Raw genomic sequence first — 22,983 nt, forward strand, 5'->3', positions numbered from 1 at the left:
TGTAGTTCTTCGTTGCTTTTGCCAAAGATGCTCACACTACCTTTGCTGCACTACCTTTGCACACTACCTTTGCTACTATCTTTGGGGGGGGGGGGAAAGGAGGCTTCTCGGTACCTCCCACAGGTGCTGGCCTGCATGTGGCACCCCTGGCCAGTTGTGGCAGAGGCCTAGGAGCTCATGCATGATGGTGCTCACACATCCCAGCAGCACATGGGATGGGCTTGGGCCACAATGTAGTATAACTTCCTTCCCACAAAACACAATTCACAATTGTTTGCTCTCCTGCTTCACCGTATGTGTCTCTGGATACAGTGGGACGCAGATCTGAGTGCCTCTGAGAGCTTGTACTGTTAGCAGGTAGGTGCGGTGGGTAGGGAGGCAGGAGAGGCAGAGCCTCCCCACCAGAGTCCTTTGAAAAGCGCTGCTGCCGTGTGAGGTACCCAAGCACCCACAAACCATGCGCAGAGCATGGAGGGCAGAGAACATAAGACCATAAGAACATGCTGGAGGAGCCAGCCAGCAGCCGAACAGACGTGTCTTTCTCGAGCTCTTGAAAGGCACCCTGTTTCTTCCCAAAAAACTGTGGATCTGAGAAGACCCGTGGATTGTTTGTCAGGAGAGACAAACTCCTCCATGTGAGGCAGGATCCCTGAGGAGATAAAGCCCGGGCAGGGGGGCTTTTCCCAGGAGATCCTGCCATCTTGGCAACAATGGTGAAGAATTCATGTCGAATCAAGCTGAAGGCCCAGCAGGGAAAGATGTTGGAAGATTTAAGTCAGTGTCATTCTGTTGTGTATGCCTGGCATGGACTGAGTAATTTGATTGCCTGATTTGGCTTTTCTTGCTGTGAGAAGAGGAGCGGGGGAGATTCCCCCCCAGCTGTTTATTAGTATGAGGAGAAATCGTAGAGGAGATTTGCGGAGCTTGTTATGGATATATGAAAATATAATTACAATTTTACAACATTGAATTTCGGTGGATTACAAATTAACTGTCCTTGGATAAAGTTTCTGTATTGGAGCGTTTATTGCCTTGGTTTGATACTATCCTTTGGGATTGCCTGAAAGAGCTGGATGTGTTGACATTCTTGCCCACTGAGGAATGCATTTGCCAAGGTTACAAGTATAAACAGTAGATAAGAAAAATAGAAACAAAAAATGAGAAGAACAGTGCACCAGTGAGATCTAGTCGTTTTAAAAAGACATTGCAAGAACTGGATTCCTGTTTATAAGTGGAGCAAGGAAGATAATATGCTGAGGACATCTAGCGGTCTTAAAGAACATTGCAAGCAGAAGGTTTTACTTTATTTTATAATTTTCTTTTGTTATTGTTGATGAGTGACTAGAGGATTGCTTGTTGATGTGATGTGATGTATAGATAATTGAAAGTGAAAGTGAAAATGATTTGTTTGATAACAGATATTTGAGCTTTACAGGAAGGAAGAACAAAGATGGCGGGTAAAACAGTGAAAGTCCATAGCTCGCCAGCATCGGAGACGGGACTTGGAAAATTAGTACATGAGGAACCAAAAGGGAAAGACTGGAAACAGACTATGCAAGACAGCATGGAAAAACTGTTAGCAACGGTACAGCAACAAACAACTCAATCAGTACAGACTCAAGCCAGCGTGGATGCTTTAACTAAACAATTAGATGAATGTAGTGGACAACTGATAGATGTGAAAATTACACCAGAAGAAAATAAACAAACGATTGAGAGATTGGGGAAAAAGATAAGAAAAGATCAAGATAAAATATCGGAGATAGCAGAAAATCAGCATGATGCAGAGACAAAGTTAAAGGAAATTCAGATGGAGAGTGCAGCTCGACTGGTGAGGATATAAAATATACCAGAAGAGAAAGGAGAAGATACGTCATGACGGATTGTCAGATTAATATCAGAATGGATTGATACACCGATGGAGGAGATATCTAAAGAATTGGATTCAGTGAGAAGAGTGAGCACTTTTTATCTGAGAAAACCTGAATTACCAAGAGAAATTCATGTGAAATCCATCAGAACGTTTTACAGAGATAAATTACTGAAGGCCTTACAGGAAAAGAAATGGGCAGTGGATGATAACAAAGTCAAAATTTTGAGACATGTTCCATGGAGAGTGAGGAAGAAGAGAAAAGAATAGGAAAACCTGACAAAACTTTTTAGAGAAAAGCAAATACCATACAGGTGGCTTTCTCCGGAAGGTATGTTTTTTCAATATCAGACACAGAGCTATAATAGAAATTCAAAATGAAAGCAGAAAGCTTCTTGAGTACAGTGATGAAAGATGAGATAATCGAGAAGAAAAGAATTAGAAGAATACAGAGTAGAAATGGAGTCAGATGAAAAGACATCAGATGACCTAGAAACAATTGATGAATCAGAGAGGGAAGAGCCTAGAGGAGCGAGTAAAAAGCGCTCACCAATAGCAACAAGAAAAAGACAAAAAGAGAGGAAGACTAGTACAAAGAAACGTGATGACTAAATGAAGTTGGAGTATCTATTCCAGGGTTTCTCAAACTGTGGGTTGCAACCCACTTGGTGGGTCGCGACCTGAGGTCAGGTGGGTCGCGGAAAGATGCGGGCGGCCATCTTGGAAACTGGCAAATTAGGCAGCCAGCACCATCTTGGAAGCTGGACTGCCTTTGCCTAAGCTTTCTGTGTATGTGCGACACCATCTTGGAGGCTGGCAAACAGGGCAGGCAGCCATCTTTGAAGCTACAACTGCCTTTGCCCCAGCTTGCCTGTGTGCACTCAAAGCTCCTCCCAGGAGCAGAAGGGCGGCTTGCACAGGAGTGAGTGTGCCTTCAGGGAGCCTTGCTGGATTATCTTGAGGTGGCTGCAGCCTCTCCCTGCACACAGGGGGCATCTTGTTTGTTTTGCTTCCTCTTCCAGCTCAAGCTCTCCCCTGTGATCCAGCTCCCCCTCTCCCCCCACTCCCATCCAGCCCAAGCCCTGCCCTTCCCACCCCAGGCACTTAAACCTCAGCAGATCCCTGAACTGGGGAAGGTTTAAATAGGTTTAAATATGTGTCAAGGTTTAAATAGGCTTTTTCTCCTTATACTTTGCTATTGGAAAATGGCTGAGAAATAACCCAATAAAAGCTAATAAAACACCATGAGATACTCTCCTTTTATTACAGTGAGCAGGTGGAATCCTTGGTAGCAGTGGCGGGGGGTGCAATGAGAATTGAAACAAGCTTCTGAGCTGGACTATTTTCTCTTGTCATTTGCAGTTTATGAACTACTGGGTGAGAACAGTGATGTCACTTCCTGCTTGGTGATGTCACTTCCAGCCATGACATCACTTCCAGGTTGATGACATCGCCTCTGGTGGGTCCCGGACAGATTGTCATTCTGCAAAGTGGGTCCCGGTCTAAAAGTTGTGAGAACCACTGATCTATTCAGTCAATATTATTTTTCCTCAATATTACTTTAGATCAGTGGTTCTCACACATTTAACTTCGGGACCCACTTTTGAGAATGAGAATCTGTCAGGACCCACTGGAAGTGATGTCATGGCTGGAAGTGACATCATCAAGCAGGAAAATTTTGAACAATCCTAGGCTGCAATCCTACCCAGGAGTAAGTCCCATTGGCTATCATTGTTAAAAGAATATACATAGTAGCTTGTTCAAAGTACAGGTCTGTAACATTTCCCCAAAAGCAGTCACATCCTATGGGAGCATCGAATCTAATATATTAAAAATAAAATACTGAAATGAATGGGGACCCACCTGAAATTGGTTCACGACCCACCTAGTGGGTCCCGACCCACACTTTTGAGAAACACTGCTTTAGATGTTATAGATAAAGTAAACGATGTGTACCTAGTTACTATGTTGCTAATTGTAGCGAGGATTTTATATGCTAGATATTGGAAGGACTTTAAAATACCAATGAAGTGGGGGAAATGGACAGATGTTCAGAAATTTTGGATCAACAATGAAAATCAACACAATCTGATTAATGGGATGAGCTCTGCGCATTGAACTGGGGTGCAGAAGGGAGAGTGGCAGGTTCAGCTCTGTCCTGCAACCATCTGCCTCTCCTGGGATCCTGGCCAGAGATGCTCAAGGGGTCTTCTCTGCAGCCTTTGGGGAAGAGGTTTCAGGGTGCACCTGATGCGCTGCCACGCCTGGGCCCAGTGCAAAGGAGGAGGAGCTCTGGGCATGGCTTGGGTTCAGAAGGGAGAGTGACAGGTTCAACTCTGCCCTGCAAGAATGAGAAGAGTTGCATCTGCTCCCCCTCCCTCCCTGCCCTCTTTTGCACCTTGTTACAGACACCCTCTTTCCCCAAACACGTGTCCAGTTCAAACTGACTCCATCTTGGTTTCAGAGGCCACAGGCCTCCCTGAAGTACAAAAGGGATGAGATTTTGCTGGCTCCCACAAGGCCCCTCTGTGGCTGATTAAATCTGGGTGCTTGAAATCTGACAAAGGATAGCTAGCAAGAACAAGTCCTGCCTGAATGTTAAATTGAATTACAATGGCCCAAATGAGTAGTTCCTTTTCAGACTCTAGGCCAAGAAGTCCTTCCTGAGATAACACACCCTGCCACACCATTGTTCAGTAGAAACTTCCTGGATGGGCCATCAAGCTCTTTTCTGACTCAATCAAGGCCAGGAAGCCCAAAATGCACCACCCAAGAAGCTCTCCAAACTCCTTTGTCCTGCAGATATTCCTTTGTGAAAAGTCCTACAACTTCCCTGCTCTGGAAGCAGATTAACTTTTTATTAGAAAATGTTTCAGTTTCATGAACAGAAAAACAACTGGATAGCAAATATAAGATCCCAGAACACTTTACATACAGTGAGAGAGTATTGTCAGTCACAAACACAGAGCATTCAAGTCTGGTATGTAGGTCCCTTCCAGGGGGTTACATGGGGTGAGTTGGAAGTCCATAAGTCACTATATTCAAGGCTAGAGCAAGATACGCTCACTCCCGCCTTGCACATGGCCAGCAGTGCCAGGCCAGGCTTCTTCTGCCGAGGGCAGCCTCCAATCGTGGGTCCTGGATCCAGGGGGTCCTCCGTGGGTGGCCTCCATGGTTGTCGCCGGCGTGTCTGGCTTCTGGGTGGGTTGTTCACACGTTGTAGTAGTGAGGCACAGATCAGCATAAGGTGACATACAAAGCAGTAGGCAATTAGTTAAAGAGGAAAAGAGAGTAATATAGGAAAGGAGTATGTCGGTCCTTCTGACAGCATGTGCAGGTGCAGTTTCTTAGGTGGTATAGAGTCCAAGGTTGGAGGCGGGCAAGGCCCATCTCCTCACTGCACGGGGCAGGTGGCATGTCCCCCCAGGCGCCCCCAAGCCGAACAGTCTCTTGGTTGGCTCAGGGGCAGATTAGTACAAGGTAGAAGAGAGGGGCAAGACAAGAACTAGTCAACACAAGAAGGAGAGAAACAGACTAGTCAACACAGCAAGAAGGAACAAGACACAAGGACAGAGACAGACAAGACACAGGAACAGAGTTTGTTCAACCTGGGAACTTTGCAGCCCTGCCTTGCTGTTCAAGGAGGACCATACTCAAGCAAACCAGAAGACTGGGATAGGTGATCCCCCCCCCCCTTTTTGATCTGCGATACAAGGACATCTGCAAGAGGGATCTGAAGGCCTTAGGAGTGGAGCTCAACAAGTGGGAAACCCTGGCCTCTGAGCGGCCCGCTTGGAGGCAGACTGTGCAGCATGGCCTTTCCCAGTTTGAAGAGACACTTGGCCAACAGACTGAGGCAAAGAGGCAAAGAAGGAAGGCCCATAGCCAGGGAGACAGACCAGGGACAGACTACACTTGCTCCCAGTGTGGAAGGGATTGTCACTCCCGAATTGGCCTTTCCAGCCACACTAGACGCTGTGCCAGAACCACCTTTCAGAGCGCAATACCATAGTCTTTCGAGACTGAAGGTTGCCAATAGAGAGACTTTTTGATTGCTCTCTTTCTCTCTCTCACTCTCTTCCCCCAAATTTCTTTTAATAAACTGTTTATCTTCTTTGAAAAGCTCTGTCCTGTGGTTACTGTTAGCCTAATTTTTGTGGCACTTTGAGATTGGTTGCATTGCTCATCCATGTCAAGGATCCCAAACCTTGTCACACTGCTAGATCTGACCTCTTGCTTGCTAATGTCCCCAATTTTAGTTATGTGTGCATGACACGTGTAGGTAAGAAAAACATTTAAATTGAGCGCCTAGTAAAGTACAAATGGGATCCCCTCACAAAAGAAAAGTTAAAGATGTATTGCATGCAAGCCTGGCCACGATATACCCTACTAAATCAAACAGAGTGACTGTCTTTCGCACTTTAGCCTTTGATAGGATACTTACTTTAGGTGAACTTTATAGAGATACTAGGAAATGAAGTAAGCATCAATATGTGCAATTGTTTTCATTTAAGCATGTAATATAAAAGATTTGTGTGATGCTTATAGTTTAGAGATGTATTTAGTGACTGTTGCAAGTGTGAACTCAGCCCCACAGCTTGAGCCTCCCAGGAGCCAGAGGCCAAAATCACGGGGAGCTTCGGCTCCCTTACCCCACAATTTGAGGCTAGAGGGCTAGCCCATACTAGTCAGACCGCTTCTGTACTTGGGGCTTATTCCCTGCCTGTAGTGCCTTTATTGAGCAGAGAACACCTAAATGCATTCCAGTATTGCCCCTTCTTTCCTTCTGACGTGGCAGAGTTTAAAGCTGGACAAAAAGACTTTCAAAGGACACCCGGGGACTTTGTCAGCTTCTTTGTGTCAAGGAGGAAAGCCACTGATGATACACACCCTGCACCCGAGGAAGTTTCTGGAGGAAAAATCCATTACGGGTTACAAGCCATGATGTGTATGTGTAACCTCCTGATTTTAGAAATGGGCTATGTCAGAAGGCCAGATGCAAGGGAGGGCACCAGGATGAGGTCTCTTGTTATCTGGTGTGCTCCCTGGGGCATTTGGTGGGCCGCTGTGAGACACAGGAAACTGGACTAGATGGGCCTATGGCCTGATCCAGTGGGGCTGTTCTTATGTTCTTAAGCTACTCTTTGCCAGCTTTATTGGAAGATGTAAATAAAGTCTATCAAGACAAAGCCAGTAGCAAGTGCAGAGATGCAAGTGCAGAAGTGCAGAAAAGTTCAGAAAGACTCCAGAGAATAAAAAGACATGGCTGCCTTAGTGCAGACCAGCACAAAAGAGACAAAGTAAAAAGAGAGATGCAATAAAAACAGCACTTCTCCCCACACCCCAGCAAGCATGTAATGAAATGCTGATAAGAATGATGCATGTTGAAGGTGGACTGTGAAAGTGATAGAGGAGGGAGCACCCACCTCCCAAAAACCGAGTAAAAGTAAAGACAAAAAGTCAGCACTGTGTAAATTGAGAGCAAGGATACAATGCAAACCAGACAGGCAGCTAGAAGTGACTTTCTCTTCCTTACAGTTATAGGAGACTAAAGCATGTGCCCCAAGCAAACCTAAGGGAAGAAGTCACTTACTTAGGAGTGCGCCTGGCAAAGAGAAAAAAACCCTTGGCATTCTTCTCAAAAGTGTTAGATTCAGTCGCTGAGAAGTGGCCCAAATGCCTGAGGGCAGTTGCAATTACAACTTGCTCTTTACACTCTCACATAATACCAGAACCAGGGGACATCCACTAAAATTGAGTGTTGGGCGGGTTAGGACAGACAAAAGAAAATATTTCTTTACTCAGCGTGTGGTCGGTCTGTGGAACTCCTTGCCACAGGATGTGGTGCTGGCGTCTAGCCTGGATGCCTTTAAAAGGGGATTGGACATGTTTCTGGAGGAAAAATCCATTATGGGGTACAAGCCATGATGTGTATGCGCAACCTCCTGATTTTAGAAATGGGCTATGTCAGAATGCCAGTGCAAGGGAGGGCACCAGGATGCAGGTCTCTTGTTATCTGGTGTGCTCCCTGGGGCATTTGGGGGGCCACTGTGAGATACAGGAAGCTGGACTAGATGGGCCTATGGCCTGATCCAGTGGGGCTGTTCTTATGTTCTTATGTGCAACTTTAATGATAAAAGAAGCTCTCATGCTGCTGCCAGGACCAAGCCTGACAATATCACCCCATGCTTTGCTAAAGTTGCTAAAGACATAAAGAGACTGTACCACCTGGCAAACAGTCACATATAGCAAATGCAAGTTTTGTTGGTGAAGAATGAAAACATAGGTTCACCTGAATCCTGCTACTCTTCTCCCTGAAACAGAGGAACCAATTGAACATGACTGTTTAGAGGCTGTAAACCTTCAAGCAAGACTGAAAGAGGGACTATACCAAGAACCAATCCCAAATTCAGATGAACTTCTGTACTGTGATTGAGTTTTGTAAAAGAAAGAAAGCATTACATTGAATATGCAGTAGTGGATCTACCTAAAAAAGTTAGAAGAGAGGGGAGACTCCCTTCTTTGACAGTGCAAGCTGCAACAGTCATTGCAAAGACTGAAGTCCTAAAGGAAAAAAGGACACTGTTTAAAGGACATCAGAACAAGATCACCCAAGAAACCACCCAAAGTGCACATGCCTTTCACTGGTCAGGCTAAGAGCTAGCTCTGGAGGGAAGTTAAAGTTGAGCCCCTTAAATTGGTTTTTGGGAAACCTTGGCTCCTAGCAGGAATTATGACTCTGGGACAGAGGGAGGTAGGAAATGTAAAATTGTTAAAATGTGTGCAGTGTCTCTCCCGTATACTATTTTCTCTTTTCAGGTACGTCGCAGACGCTCGACCCTTGCCATTGGACTCCCCCATTCATCCTGTCCTGCCTAAAGACTGAGTCCTGATGAGAAAGCAGAATGAGGAGCCTCTCCAACCTCCGTAGAAAGGACCAAGACAAGTACTCCTGACCACCCGTCAAAATAGGAGTCAAAACTTAGATTCATCACTCCAGAGTTTAAAAAGTAGCAGTGCCCGAGAAATGGACTTTTACCAGGGCACCAGAAGACCAGAACCTTGGACTATAGTGGCTGTTCCAGAAAAATAAAGACTAATAGGAAGGAGTCCTAAAATTGAACTCAATCCTCCTAATACAACTTAGTTTGCCTGAAGATTGTATTGTATTGGCAACCTTCAGTCTCGAAAGACTATGGTATCGCGCTCTGAAAGGTGGTTCTGGCACAGCGTCTAGTGTGGCTGAAAAGGCCAATCCGGGAGTGACAATCCCTTCCACACCGGGAGCAAGTGCAGTCTGTCCCTGGTCTGTCTCCCTGGCTATGGGCCTTCCTTCTTTGCCTCTTAGCCTCAGACTGTTGGCAAAGTGTCTCTTCAAACTGGGAAAGGCCATGCTGCACAGCCTGCCTCCAAGCGGGCCGCTCAGAGGCCAGGGTTTCCCACTTGTTGAGGTCCATCCCTAAGGCCTTCAGATCCCTCTTGCAGATGTCCTTGTATCGCAGCTGTGGTCTACCTGTAGGGCGCTTTCCTTGCACGAGTTCTCCATAGAGGAGATCCTTTGGGATCCGGCCATCATCCATTCTCACGACATGACCAAGCCAACGCAGGCGTCTCTGTTTCAGCAGTGAATACATGCTAGGGATTCCAGCACGTTCCAGGACTGTGTTGTTTGGAACTTTGTCCTGCCAGGTGATGCCGAGGATGCGTCGGAGGCAGCGCATGTGGAAAGCGCTCAATTTCCTCTCCTGTTGTGAGCGAAGAGTCCATGACTCGCTGCAGTACAGAAGTGTACTCAGGACGCAAGCTCTGTAGACCTGGATCTTGGTATGTTCCGTCAGCTTCTTGTTGGACCAGACTCTCTTTGTGAGTCTGGAAAGCGTGGTAGCTGCTTTACCGATGCGCTTGTTTAGCTCGGTATCGAGAGAATGAGTGTCTTAGTTTGCCTTAGTTTGCCTGAAGAACTTAAGAACAAAGTAGTGTACTAGTGAAGTACACCAAGAGAAAACACAAGTTTTGTTTCTATACCTATCTTTTTGCCTATAAGACCCCAGACCATTTAGCAAGTCTAAAATGCCAAAAATCTCCCTTCCTAATAGCAATTTGACCTGTTTGGGACTAGAAAGAATGACGTATATAGTGACAATAGCCCTTCTAGTTCCTACCAGCCACTTTATAAACAGAAGTAGTGAAATAGAAACAGATTTAGTAAAGTTGCACAACATTTCATCAGAAGTCCGCAAGTCATATGCACCCTCAAAACAATCCTAGTGAGATTGGTTGTAGAGCTAGTTGCCAAACGTGTTGTAAGTAAAGTCCATTATTGTCTTCATCATAGTTAAAATCCTTTGCTCTTGTTGTGTGTTACAGATGTTTCCCCTGTGCATCCAGTCCTGTTGCTCAGGACTGGCTAAGAGGAAAGCAGTAAGTGTTTATCCAGTAAGGCTTGTCAATCCTGCTGCCCAGTATTGAAACCGAGAAGGAGAGCAGTAGAATGGGATGCAAGAGGGGGAAATATGTTGCCAAATGCCCAGGAAAATGCATCACCATCCCACTGCCCTCAATATTATCAATCTGCTTTGATACCCCTGAGCTAATTTCGCTAGAACAGATGTAGTATGCTTGCAAGTGCAACTGAGTGGAAACCACAAGGCCAGCCACAAGCTGGTGCAAAAGGCAAAGAATAACAGGAAACTGCGCACAGGTGTAAAACAGGGACAGCTTTTCTATAAAAGTGTACTGAAAGCTTAACTTGGGCTGTTGCTTTGCTCCTGTGTGGAAGCAACCCCCCATTTGCAAATGTCCAAAATAAATGCTGGCCAGTTTTCCTCCTAAGTTGTGTGCCTTGAAGTATCTAAGCCTCACCAGCGAATGAATTTCCCTTCGGGAACAAAAGCATGCTGTTTGTGTGCTTGAAAAAGCTCTCCTATCCACCCTGAGCCTCTTACAGGTGTCTGTCACTTCATATCCTCCTAACCCAGAAGGTCATGCCCAGATACTTCTGGTGGTACTTCCAAGAGGTAGACCATGCCAAGCAGGAGGGCAGAGGACAAACCAAAGAACATCTCCCCACATCTGCGGTATTCAGCCCGGCTGCTTCCTCATCAGGCGCCATGTACACTCCCTGCAAGTCTGCAAAGTGCACAGCCCTGCCTGTGTTTGGCAAGACCTTCTCCAACCAGACAATGGGAAAGAAAATGGGGATTCAGGAGGTTCTTAGAAGGGACTTGTAATCTCCCCTTCCTATGTCCTGACGACACTGAGAGGTGTAGTTTTTCGCTGCTTTTGCAAATGATGCTCAAGCGCTCTTTTCTGCAGCCTTTGGGGAGGAGCCGCTGTGCGCATCTGATGCATTGCCAGGCTCAGGCCCACTCCGAAGGAGGAGAAACTGTGTATATGACTGTTGGGCAGATCCGACAGGTTCAGCTGTGCCATGCAGTGGCATAGCTAGAGGGGGTGCAAAGCACGAAGTCTTGCAGGGAGCCTCACTGCAGCATGCATGAAGCTCCTCCCCTTCAGAGCCATTCCAGGCAGGGGAACATGATGGAGGTACATGCCTCTGCCTGGAATGACTCAGAAGGGGAGGAGGAGGGGCCCCTTGCATTGTGCGGTGAGGCTCCCTGCAAGACTGAGTGCTTTGCACCCTGTCTAGCTATACCACTGCTTCAATCACCAGGTGAGACCACATAGAGCAGACAACACGCACATTTACAACTACAATGTGGCTTTGTATTCCATTCATCTCAGTTCAGAGGTGAACTTCCAGCCTTCCCTGAAGTGTTCCACTTTCTGCCTTCCTTCTTGGGTTTTGATTTGCTGTGGAATATGGTGGGATTGACTCTTGAGTAGATCTGTCAGCCAAGGAGGCCCTCCAGATTGCTTTCAGTAGTAGTGTAATCTCCAGCACAGGGAGATTCGGGGAGGGGCGGGGGCTCTGCCTAGGCCACTCCTGTAAGGCTGGCAACCGAACACACAGCCCAAGGTTTAGCTAATGTTTTGAATGTGTGTGTAAAGTTGGGGACGTTGGAGGAGGCAGATTTTTTTCACGCTTGCATGATAGAGCTGAACCTGTTACTCTCCCTTCTGCACAACAGTTACATACACAGAGTTTATCCTCCTTTGGACTGGGTCTGCACCCAGAAGCCTCCTCCCCAAAGGCTGCAGAAATTCTAGGCTAAGGTGCTGAAAAAGCACCTGATTTTAAATGAGTGAAAGAAACTAGAGATCACTACTAAACAGCTTTCTTGCATGCTGTGAAATAGCCAATGTGTTCTCTTTCCATCCCCACCTCCAGCACAGAGAGATCCACCGCAAAGCAATCTTCCCTCTGGAAAGCACCTGCTTCAAGTCTAGTCCAAGGCTGTCATACAAGAGCTTTATTTCTCTGACATCTAAGAGCATCCACAGACAGGAGAACCTGCAGGCATCTAGAGGCATCTCCACTCACTCACGACATTTCCAGGCATTACACAGGCGTCTCTGGGCAACCCCATGGGCAATGCAGTCGCTAGTGTCTATCAGCAAGGCCTGGGGGTAAATCAATGGCTGAATACAGAGGCTTGTATCCCTTTACTAATTAGCTGAGCTGGTACAACCTGGCATGTTCCCATCACTTGGGAGATGGGCTAGCAAGCAGGTGCAGCTAGTTGATGCAAGTGAAGAATAAACCACATGGAGCCTTGACGTCTGCATGCATCTTCTCACCCCATTCTCAAAACTATGGGCAGCTGCAGCTGCAGTTCAGGTCATTGTTTTGAGTCCAACTTCTCATGGAAAGCAGCCAGTTCCTGGGGCTGAGAGACACAAAGAAGATGGCCGACAGGCACACAAGATGGCAGCCAGAACTTGCACCAGCCGTTACAAATTTCTTGCCATAGGATGCTGTGATGGCACCTGGCCTAGCTGCCTTTAAAAGGAAAGTGGACAGTTTTGTGGAGGTCACAAGCCATGATGACTACATGCAACTTCCATGCACCTGATCACAAAGCTCTGACTCTTTTCTCAGTGCTACATTCCACCTCTTCTCCTCTGGTCGTCCTCCCTCTCTCTCTCTTCCTTTCTCTATCCTCAACTGCATCTCTCTCAGGTCTCCCTCTCTCCCCCTCCACACACCCTCACCACCATCTCCTTTTCTACTGTTAAGTTGGCTGCCAGCCTTGAGACTTGAAGTAAAAGAGCTGAATACATCACTGACTGCTGCCAGTGACCCAAATCCATCCTTCCAGCTCAGTAGTTGTTGAGCCAGAGCAACGACATTGATGCCAAGTCCCATCACACCAGCTGATTGGCATGTTGATGGCAAACTGTGCCAGGGCTCAGTTGGTGACAAATCTTTTAAAGCCACCCTAGTTAGTGGCCCTCTCTACACCTTGTGGCAAGGAATTCCACAGGCTAAGTACACGCTATGTGAAGAACTACTTCCTTTTGTCCAATTGGTTTTTTTATATGACTGGCAGTTCTATTGCTCTGAGAGAAGAAGGAGAAAATTGGTTCAGGGAACATCACAGCTGTATGTTTGAGTACTATTTTAATCTGTACAAGTAGAAAAGAGACAGTCCTAATTTCTACTCAATATGAACATACAGCTGAGGTCTCGATATCTGCGGATTCTTCATCCACAGATCTGGCTCAACCCACGTCCACAGACCTACGAGGAGCCAGACTTGGCCACACCTGAGCCCTCCAGAGGTGACACAACTTTGGTCCCCTTTGGAGGATTTAAAAGGGCCAATCACTGATTTGATTATCTGCAAATTCTGGCATCTGTGGGGGCTTGAAAAAGTATCCCTGCAGAGGCCCCATGTGTACATCTTCTTTTGCTGAATACAGTGATGACCGTATCTTCATGATTTCAGTATCCAGAACTAATGAAATTCCTTGTGCGAATGCAGGTTCCTTCCTCACTCAAAGCACTGATGTAGTTTCTATCCCATTCTGTCGTAACCTGTAAGAACCTCAAAGTGAAAGCTCCCACCACACTCCAAATTTATGTGGTCTCACTCCAGTGTGGGTTCTTTGATTCAGTTTCAGGTTATCGCTCTGACTGAAGATCTTTCTCCACTTGGTACCCTCCTAGGGTTTCTCTCCCATGTGGATTCTGTGATGCAAAAGCAGTTGATCACTCATATTGAAGCTCTTTCCACACTCCAATAAGTTATAAGGCTTCTCCCCTTTGTGGATTCTTCTTCGATGTGAAGTCAAGCCTGAGCTCTGCCTGAAGCTCTTTCCACACTCAAAGCAATTATAAGGCTTCTCCCCTGTGTGGGTTCTTTGATGCACAGTAAGTTGTCCACTCTGAGTGAAACTCTTTTCACACACCAAGCATTTATAGGGCTTCTCCCCTGTGTGGATTCTTTGATGCACAGTCAGGCTTACGTTCCCACTGAAGCTCTTTCCACAGTCCAAGCACTTATAGGATTTCTCCCCTATGTGGGTTCTTTGATGCAAAGTCAGGGTTTTGGTCCACATGAAGCTCTTTCCACACTTCAAGCATTTATACGGTTTCTCACCTGTGTGGGTACCTTGATGCACAGCCAGGTGTGAGCTCTTACTGAAGCTCTTTCCACACTCCAAGCATTTATAGGGTTTCTCCTTTGTGTGGGTTCTTTGATGCAAAATCAGGCTTGTGTTCCAACTGAAGCACTTTCCACACTCCAGGCATTTATATGGCTTCTCACCTGTGTGGGTTCTTCGATGAAAAGTCAGGTTTGTCTTCTGACTGAAGCTCTTTCCACACTCCAAGCATTTATAGGGCTTCTCACCTTTATGGATTCTTCTTTGATGTGTAGTCAGGCCTGAACTCTGCCTGAAGCTCTTTCCACACTCCAAACATTTATAGGGCTTCTCCCCTTTGTGGATTCTTTGATGAGAAATCAGGCCTGAGCTCTGACTGAAGCTCTTTCCACACTCCAAGCATTTATAGGGTTTCTCCCCTGTGTGGGATCTTTGATGCAAAATCAAGCTTTTGTTCCAACTGAAGTTCTTTCCACACTTCAAGCATTTATATGGCTTTTCACCTGTGTGGATTCTTTGATGAAAAGTTAGGTTTGTTTTCTGACTGAAGCTCTTTCCGCACTCCAAGCATTTAAAGGGCTTCTCCCCTTTGTGGATTCTTCTTTGATGTGTAGTCAGGCCTGAACTCTGACTGAAGCTTTTTCCACACTCCAAGCATTTATATGGCTTCTCACCTGTGTGGGTTCTTAGATGCACAACAAGGTGTGATCTCATACTGAAGCTCTTTCCACACTCTAAGCATTTATATGGTTTCTCCCCTGTGTGAGTTCTCTGATGGAAAGTCAGGTTTGAGCTCTGATTGAAGCTCTTTCCACACTCCAAGCATTTATAGGGCTTCTCCCCTGTGTGAGTTCTTTGATGTACAGTCAGGAATATGTTCTGACTGAAGCCCTTTCCACACTCCAAGCATTTATAGGGCTTCTGCCCCATGTGGGTTCTTTGATGTACAGTGAGGAATATGTTCTTACTGAAGCTCTTTCCACACTCCAAGCATTTGTACGATTTCTCCTCTCTGTGGGTTCTTTGATGCACAGTCAGTGTTCCAATGGCAGTGAAGCTCTTCCCACACTCCAAGCATTTATAGGGGTTCTCCCCTTTGTGGATTCTTTCATGAGCAGTCAGGTTTGATCTCTGATTGAAGCTCTTTCCACACTCCAAGCATTGATATTTCTTCGCCCCTGTGTCGTTTCTTAGATGTCTTCTAAATTTTGATTTATCCCTGAAAGTGTTTGCGCTTTGAGAGCTTTGTTCTTCCCTCTGACTGTTTTCTTTTTCTGGTTTGACTGGGATGACATTAACACCCTCACAAGTTTCATGTTGATGTCTCCATTTCACTGTCTGGCTTTGCTCCTGTTTTCCTGTACTGTCTTGGTCTCTGAAAGTCACTTCTTGTATGTAATGCGTGGTATTTTTTGGTGACACCCAATGGGTCCCCTCCTGATCCTCAACATCTTGTCCGTTGCTTCCTGGAACAAAAGAAAATCTTTTTTTTAGCAGAAGAACACAGAAATGTCTAAGTCCATGTCCTCAGAGGCATTCTGTGTATATATCTGCCCCCTTCAGCCCCAATTTTGCAACTGGTTCTGCTTGTGAAATTCAGGGTTTTAGTGGCAAGCAAAGCAAAATCCTGCCAGCCTCTGCCTTGGCCTTGGTTAGATCAGTATTTTTGTTTACTGATTCACTGGTATGTTTTAATTGTTCTAGTGCACTGGTTCCCAAACTATCAGACAGAATCCAATTTTTGGCAAGTTACGAAACTGACAAGCTGATACCTGACAAGGATGAGCCTTACGGAAATTGAGCAGCATGTGCATGTTTACTCATGAGTATGCGAAACTAACTTGGTTAACATAGAAGAGCAGGTTGAGGGGGAAGCAATGCCATCAAAATGGTCCCAATTCTATGAACATAAGAACAGCCCCACTGGATCAGGCCAGAGGCCCATCTAGTCCAGCTTCCTGTATCTCACAGCAGCCCACCAAATGTCCCAGGGAGCACACCAGATAACAAGAGACCTGCATCCTGGTGCCCTCCCTTGCATCTGGCATAGCCCATTTCTAAACTCAGGAGGTTGCACATACACATCATGGCTTGTAACCTGTAATGGATTTTTCTTCCAGAAACTTGTCCAATCCCCTTTTAAAGGCATCCAGGCCAGATGCCGTCACCACATCCTGCGGCAAGGAGTTCCACAGACCGACCACACGCTAAGTAAAGAAATATTTTCTTTTGTCTGTCCTAACTCTCCCAACACTCAATTTTAGTGGCTGTCCCCTGGTTCTGGTGTTATGTGAGAGTGTAAAGAGCATCTCTCTATCCACTTTATCCTTCCCATGCATAATTTTGTATGTCTCAATCATGTCCCCCTCAGGTGTCTCTTTTCTAGGCTGAAGAGGCCCAAACGCTGTAGCCTTTCCTCATAAGGAAGGTGCCCCAGCCCAGTAATCATCTTCGTCTCTCTCTTTTGCACCTTTTCCATTTCCACTATGTCTTTTTTGAGATGTGGCGACCAGAACTGGACACAATACTCCAGGTGTGGCCTTACCATAGATTTGTACAACGGCATTATAATATTAGTTGTTTTGTTCTCAATACCTTCTAATGATCCCAAGCATAGAATTGGCCTTCTTTACTGCCGCCACACACTGGATCGACACTTTCATCGACTTGTCCACACCCCCCCCAAGATCTCTCTCCTGATCTGTCACAGACAGCTCAGAACCGCCCAACAAACTATTGAGAAGGAAGCCCTTCCCACCTCCAAGTAGACAATCTTGAGCCCTACAGAAAGTGAAACTGAGCACCATGTGCGCATTTACATGTGTGTAAATGCGCGCATGTACCTCAGCTCTTATCGAAGGTAAGGCAAAGGGGAACGCAAGACCATGAGTATGGTCCCGATCCAATAAACATGAAGCTCAAAAAATGCTCCAGAATGTGGTCCAGCCAGTCACCATATTAAAAAGGAGAAAAACAGAGGCCTGAATGGTTGGTAAAGTGAAACTTTGTTTTAAGACTCAGAAAGCTGGGTCCCAATATAATGTCATTTTAAAAGTGTGTCCTGGTGCTAAAAAGTTTAAGAACCACTGGTCTAATGTATTTTGCATATACCATGAATTTTAAGACAAATGGACCATTTGCCAGAAAGACAGGAGAGCAATTGTTAAAATGATGACATAAAAGTTACGGGGAAACATTTTACCAGCTGTCCTATTATTCTGGGTGCTGATTTACTGGCTTACCCCAGCAGACATCAGAGGCCACTTCATCCACATGTTTCACTAAAGGGACAGCTGCATTATTATTTTGGGGTTGGATCGCTTACCCCAACAAAAGCCAGAGGCCTCTTCATCCAGTCCCTGAACTTCGGACACCCATGCATCTTCCCCTCGTTCCAGCTGGGCAATGAGGTCAGGCTTGGCGACTGGAAATCCCCCTTGGGAAGGAGAAGAGAAAGTTCAGCTGAAGGTCCATGAACCCTCAGAGCTCTCCCTGTGAAGGCAGAGAAGAAACCAAAGGAGTGAAATCATTCTTTGACAGCAGGGCTTGGCAAGCTTCTTCTGGACCACGGCCAAAGGTTGCATCTGGGAGTGGAGAGTGAGCTGCGTTCATCCCTATATCTAATAAATGGAGGGAAGAATAAAAAACCCAACTAACTCTGAATGTTTGTTTTACTTAAGTAATAAATACTGCAAATTTTATTATTACAAAGCACAGCTTCTAATTTGAATTAGACACACATTTTAAATTATGGATGGTAAGTGAAGGAGAACGCCTGGCAGTTTAGCTATACATTGCGCCACAAGTAGGAAAGACAAGAAAGACACACAACTGTGTGGCAGACAAAACTCAGCCATATCCGAGGAATCCAAATGGAGGGTGTACACCCCTGCTCCAGCTTCTCAATGTCCCTCTTAAAATGCGGGGCAAGAACAGGTCACAGTATTAACATACAACCAGCCGTTAAAGTCATTTTTGCCCAGCCCACAGGTGTACACATTCTGTCCCTGTTGCATATAGGTGGGACCTCGGTAACCACTGATTTGCTATCCACTGATTTGACTTACCACCAATATCAAGGTCTACCTTTAAATGCCTTGTAGCAAGAAAAAAGCACCAAATCCCATTTCTTACCTTCACGCTGTTAAATAATTATAATTTCAATCCATTAGATTCCATTATTCACCCCATCTAGTGGCTGAATGCTATAGGTATCTATGCCAGGGGTGTCAAACTCATTTCATCCTGGGGGTCACACTAGATTCATGGCATCTGCTGAGGGCCGGTGTTGTACATCATATTTGTACAACAATAGAGACAATGACTAGTAGAGAAATACAGAAATAGGTAGCACACACGTTTCATAAACATACACACCAAGCCAGATCTGGGTAAAGGGTGCGGGGGAATAGTGTCCAGGAAAAAGCACAAAACACATATAGAGATTAATTATTCAGAAGCAGTGATGTGCACATAATTTGACGCATAAGCATCATCAAAGTGGCGGGGGTTATAATAAAATCATTATAGGTTCTGCCTTGCTTTGTACTTTGGGATAAGCACAGAAAGAGACACACAGGACCAGGACATTTTTTTTTAAGCAAAAGCTGGGCACAGAAAGAGACACACATGGGGAAAAACAGTGCTTGGGTGAAGGTAGTTGCTGGCACAGACACACTGATCTCGTCGGTGAAGTTGTGAGCATGTGGGTGGCCCCAAAGCCTGAAGAGGAGCGCTGGGCCACAGAAGCCTGAAATGCCACGGAGGTGTGCCGGGCAGCTGATACAACTCAAGGTGCGCTAATAGCAGTGCTGTATAAAGCTCCCAGCTTTGCTGCTTCAAGCAGCAGCAGTGAAGGAAAGCAGGCCTCGTGTTTGCACAAGATCTTTTATAGGTCTTGAGCTCACGTGATACCTTCCGGTCTTGCACGAGCTCAAAGCCTATAAAAGGTCTTGCACAAACGTGAGGACTGCTTTCTTTCAAGGCTGCTGTAGAAAGCAGCAGCGAAGCTGGGAGTGACGTTTTCAGGCCTTCCAAGGTCTCAAAACCTCCTTCTGAGGGCCAGGGATGCTGCGTGTGACATCCCCGGGTCTCGGAATTCTCCTCCAGACGCGATTGGAGCAGAGCTCCAGTTGCGGTAGGAGTGAACGGGGATGGGGCTGCCCAGCAAACCCCCACCCCCAGGAGCACATGAGCCGTCTGACTCACAGGTTATGCACACAGTCCAGTTCAGCCCAGTTTATGCCTGCAGGCTGCACTCCTTTTCCTTTCTGAGAGAAAGCCCCACTGGACACAACAGGACTTACATCTGAATAGACACCTATTGAATTGTGCTCCAGTTCAGTTCATGGATGCAGTTCAGTTCAAGTTCATACAGGAGGCTGACCCATCTGGCTTGGCTCTGTGAGTGCTGCACCCCCCCCCAAGAGGTGGGCACTCGACCCTGATACTGCCTTGTGCTCCACACTTTGTGGGCACTTTGCAAGCCAAGCTGGTTGATGCTGGTGCTCCAGGCTGCTGGGCTCACCTCCCTCCGCTCCTTCTCAGTGTGTTTTGGAGTCCTGCCTTGTTGCATGAGAGCTGGTGCTGGGGAGTCCCAGTGAAGTTTGATCTGGGGGGTGCAATGACTCTTGAGTAGCGCACTCTGCCAAGCATGGCAAGCTGTATGCCACCCATGTTGCATTCTGAGTGAACCTCAGAACCATGGGTCCGAACCATGGAGAGGTGAAGTTTCCAGGAAGGGTGCTCTACACCCCCCCCATGAGCTTGACAGCGGCAATACAATTACTGCGCCAGCTACGGGCTGGAATGGCTTTGCCCTCTGCTCTATGAAAAGGTTTAACTCCATGATCCTGATACTAAATACTCCCTGCCTTTGAGCTGCCATACATAGATGAAGAAAAGGGGAGGCACAGAACAGCCTTTGGGGCTGGGGCCTTCCACTGGGTTTGGGGTCTCACAGGGCTAGATGATGTTGTTTGGCAGACCAGATACAGCCCATGGGCCATACGTTGCTGGTTCCTGTTTCTGTTTAAGGGGCAGCAAAAAGGTCTTCCTGAAAAGGAAAAGGGCTAGAAAAAGCCATTGGCCACATGATGGAAGGAGCCCCCTTACCCACAGAGGCCACATTCCGGTAATTCTCCAGCATGACTTCCCTGTACAAGGCTCTTTGGTCTGGGTCCAGCAGAGCTGCCTCTTTCTCTGTGAAATGCACGGCCACATCTTCGAAAATCAGAGGTCCCTGCAAGAAGAAAACAGTTCAGACCAGTTGTTCTCACACATTTAGCACTGGGATATACTTTTTAGAAAGAGAAACTGTCAGGACCCACCGGAAGTGATGTCATGAGCAGAAGTGACATCATCAAGCAGGAAAATTTTTAACAATCCTAGGATGCAATCCTATCCACACTTACTCAGGAGTAAGTCCCATTTATGATCACTGTTAAAAGAATACACATAGTAGCTTGTTAAAAGTACAGGTCTGTCACATTTCCCCAAATGCAGTCACATACCATGGAAGCATCAAGTCTAATATATTGAAAAAAATATTGAAATGAATGGGGACCCACCTAGGGGGTCCCGACCCACAGTTTGAGAAACACTGCCTCAGACAGTATCCAGGACCACAGACCTCCCTCAGCACAGTGGTGTCACTAGGGTTTGCGTCACCCAGTGCGGGAGGCCATCGCGTCACTCCCCCCCCCCGGGCTGTGGACAGGGCAATACCCCAGGTGGTGGGTATGGTGATGTGCCATCACTCCGCCCCCACTGGTTTTTTGGCTGTAACTTTTGAAAGAACAAAGATAGAACACATTCTGCATGAAATAACGCATTGATTGATATATAACATGCTGGTATTATTCCTCTAAACTGTGATTTTAGTGATTTTGGTCACCAGTGGGGTCACCCCCCCCCCCCGGGTGTAAACTTACTAACACCTTATTGCAGCAGTTCTCAAATGTTTAGCACTGGGACCCACTTTTTAGAACATCAATCTGTCCAAGACCCACCAGAAGTGATGTCATGGTAGAAGTGACATCCTCATGCAAATTAAAATAAATAAGTATAAATAATTAAAGTAAAACAAATAATTAAATAAGCAGAAGTCAGCCCTGTTCTACCAAGTGAATTTCTTCTGTAGCCTGCCTGCAATAACACCCCCCTCCAAAACCAGTAAGGTTTTCAGCCCCAAGCAGTGCCCAGTTCAATTTAAGAACTTATATTTAAACCAGATCACTGTCAAGATCCACCTGGCTTTGCAAGTCTCAAAAGGTTCACCTTATCAGCTGAAGCCTCTATTTTGATCCTTTTTAGTGGAAGGGGGAGGCTGCCTTCTGGAGCATTTGTTGAGCTCCAGTTCCATCAGATCAGGACCGTTCTGGTGGCTTCACATTCCCCTTTGCCTGGTCTGACCACCAGCTGAGGCACGTTTGCTTACTCATGAGTAAACGCGACCATGAGGCTTAGTTTCGCTTTCCATAGGGCTCAATACATTCGTCTGCTTGGAGGGAGGAACTTCTTCTCAGGTGTTTTTGGAGGCTGCATTCTTTGGCTCAGGACCATCCTGGTGTCGTTGGATTCCTCTCAGCCTGCCCTTTCCAACGGACTAAGGCAAGTTCATCTACTCATGAGTAAACACATGATACGGCTCAGTTTCACTTTCCATAAGGCTTAATGCATTTTTGTTCTCCTGTTTCTTGGCTAAAACTTTTGATAGAAAGGAGATATTTCACTCTAGTTTTTTGCACTGCATTCTGCTGGAACTTCCACATCCAATGGTATATAACATGATGGCATTACTCCTGACCACCGCAATTTTAGTGGGTCACCCCTAGTGTGTGTCACCCGGTACAGCCTGCACCACCCGCAACCCCCTAGCGACGCCACTGCCTCAGCATCTTCAGCACAGGCAGGAAATGACCCCTCTCAATGGGCAGTTTACTTACTTCCCTTTAAAACATCTACACTTCCTTTCCTCAAAGGAGGCATACAAGTATTTTTCAAGTAACAAGTGTAAACTGTTCCTAATCATTTATTACAGGTGGGACCTTGGTATCCGCGATGGATTTGCCTTGGACCTCTTGCTGATACCAAAAATCGTGGATAATCAAATCTGTGATTTTGCACCCCTTTCTCCCTCCAAAGGGGCCTGGAGTTGAGCTCCAGTCCCCTCCTGAGGGGTTTTCTGAAGCCCAGAGAAGCAGCACGTGCCCATCTGCTGCCTCTACAGGCTTCAGAGTATCCTAGAGAGGTGATAAAACACCACTTCCAGTTTCCCAAGAGAAATGAGGTGTTGTTCTTTTTTGTTTGTTTTTGCCTTTTAAGGCATTCCAAGGCCTGGGAAAGTTCCCAGAGAGATTCCTCGGGCCTCAGAATGCCTATTATGGCAAAAAAGTCACTTCCAGTTTCCCTCGGAAAACCAGAAGTAGTGTTTTTTGCATCTCTGGACCACTCAGGAAGTGGACGGACACACGCTGCCTCAGAAAGCCATCTGGAGGGGATTGGAGCTCAGCTCCGGTCTCCTTCAGAGGGCTCAGGTGGATCCAAGTTTGGCACAGTGTGGGTCTGGGGGACCTGCATTGAGCCAGATCTGTAGATGAAAA

General features: G+C 46.3%; 1 pseudogene; it reads right to left on the reverse strand.

Annotated features, from left to right (window-relative positions):
• The window catches only part of LOC136639140 (zinc finger protein 208-like), a 46,440-nt pseudogene extending 25,657 nt beyond the window's left edge, over positions 1-20,783 (reverse strand).
• Between the last annotated feature and the right edge of the window lie 2,200 nt (positions 20,784-22,983).

The sequence above is a fragment of the Tiliqua scincoides genome, chromosome 2, assembly GCF_035046505.1.
Source record: "Tiliqua scincoides isolate rTilSci1 chromosome 2, rTilSci1.hap2, whole genome shotgun sequence".
Taxonomy (NCBI): Eukaryota; Metazoa; Chordata; class Lepidosauria; order Squamata; family Scincidae; genus Tiliqua; species Tiliqua scincoides.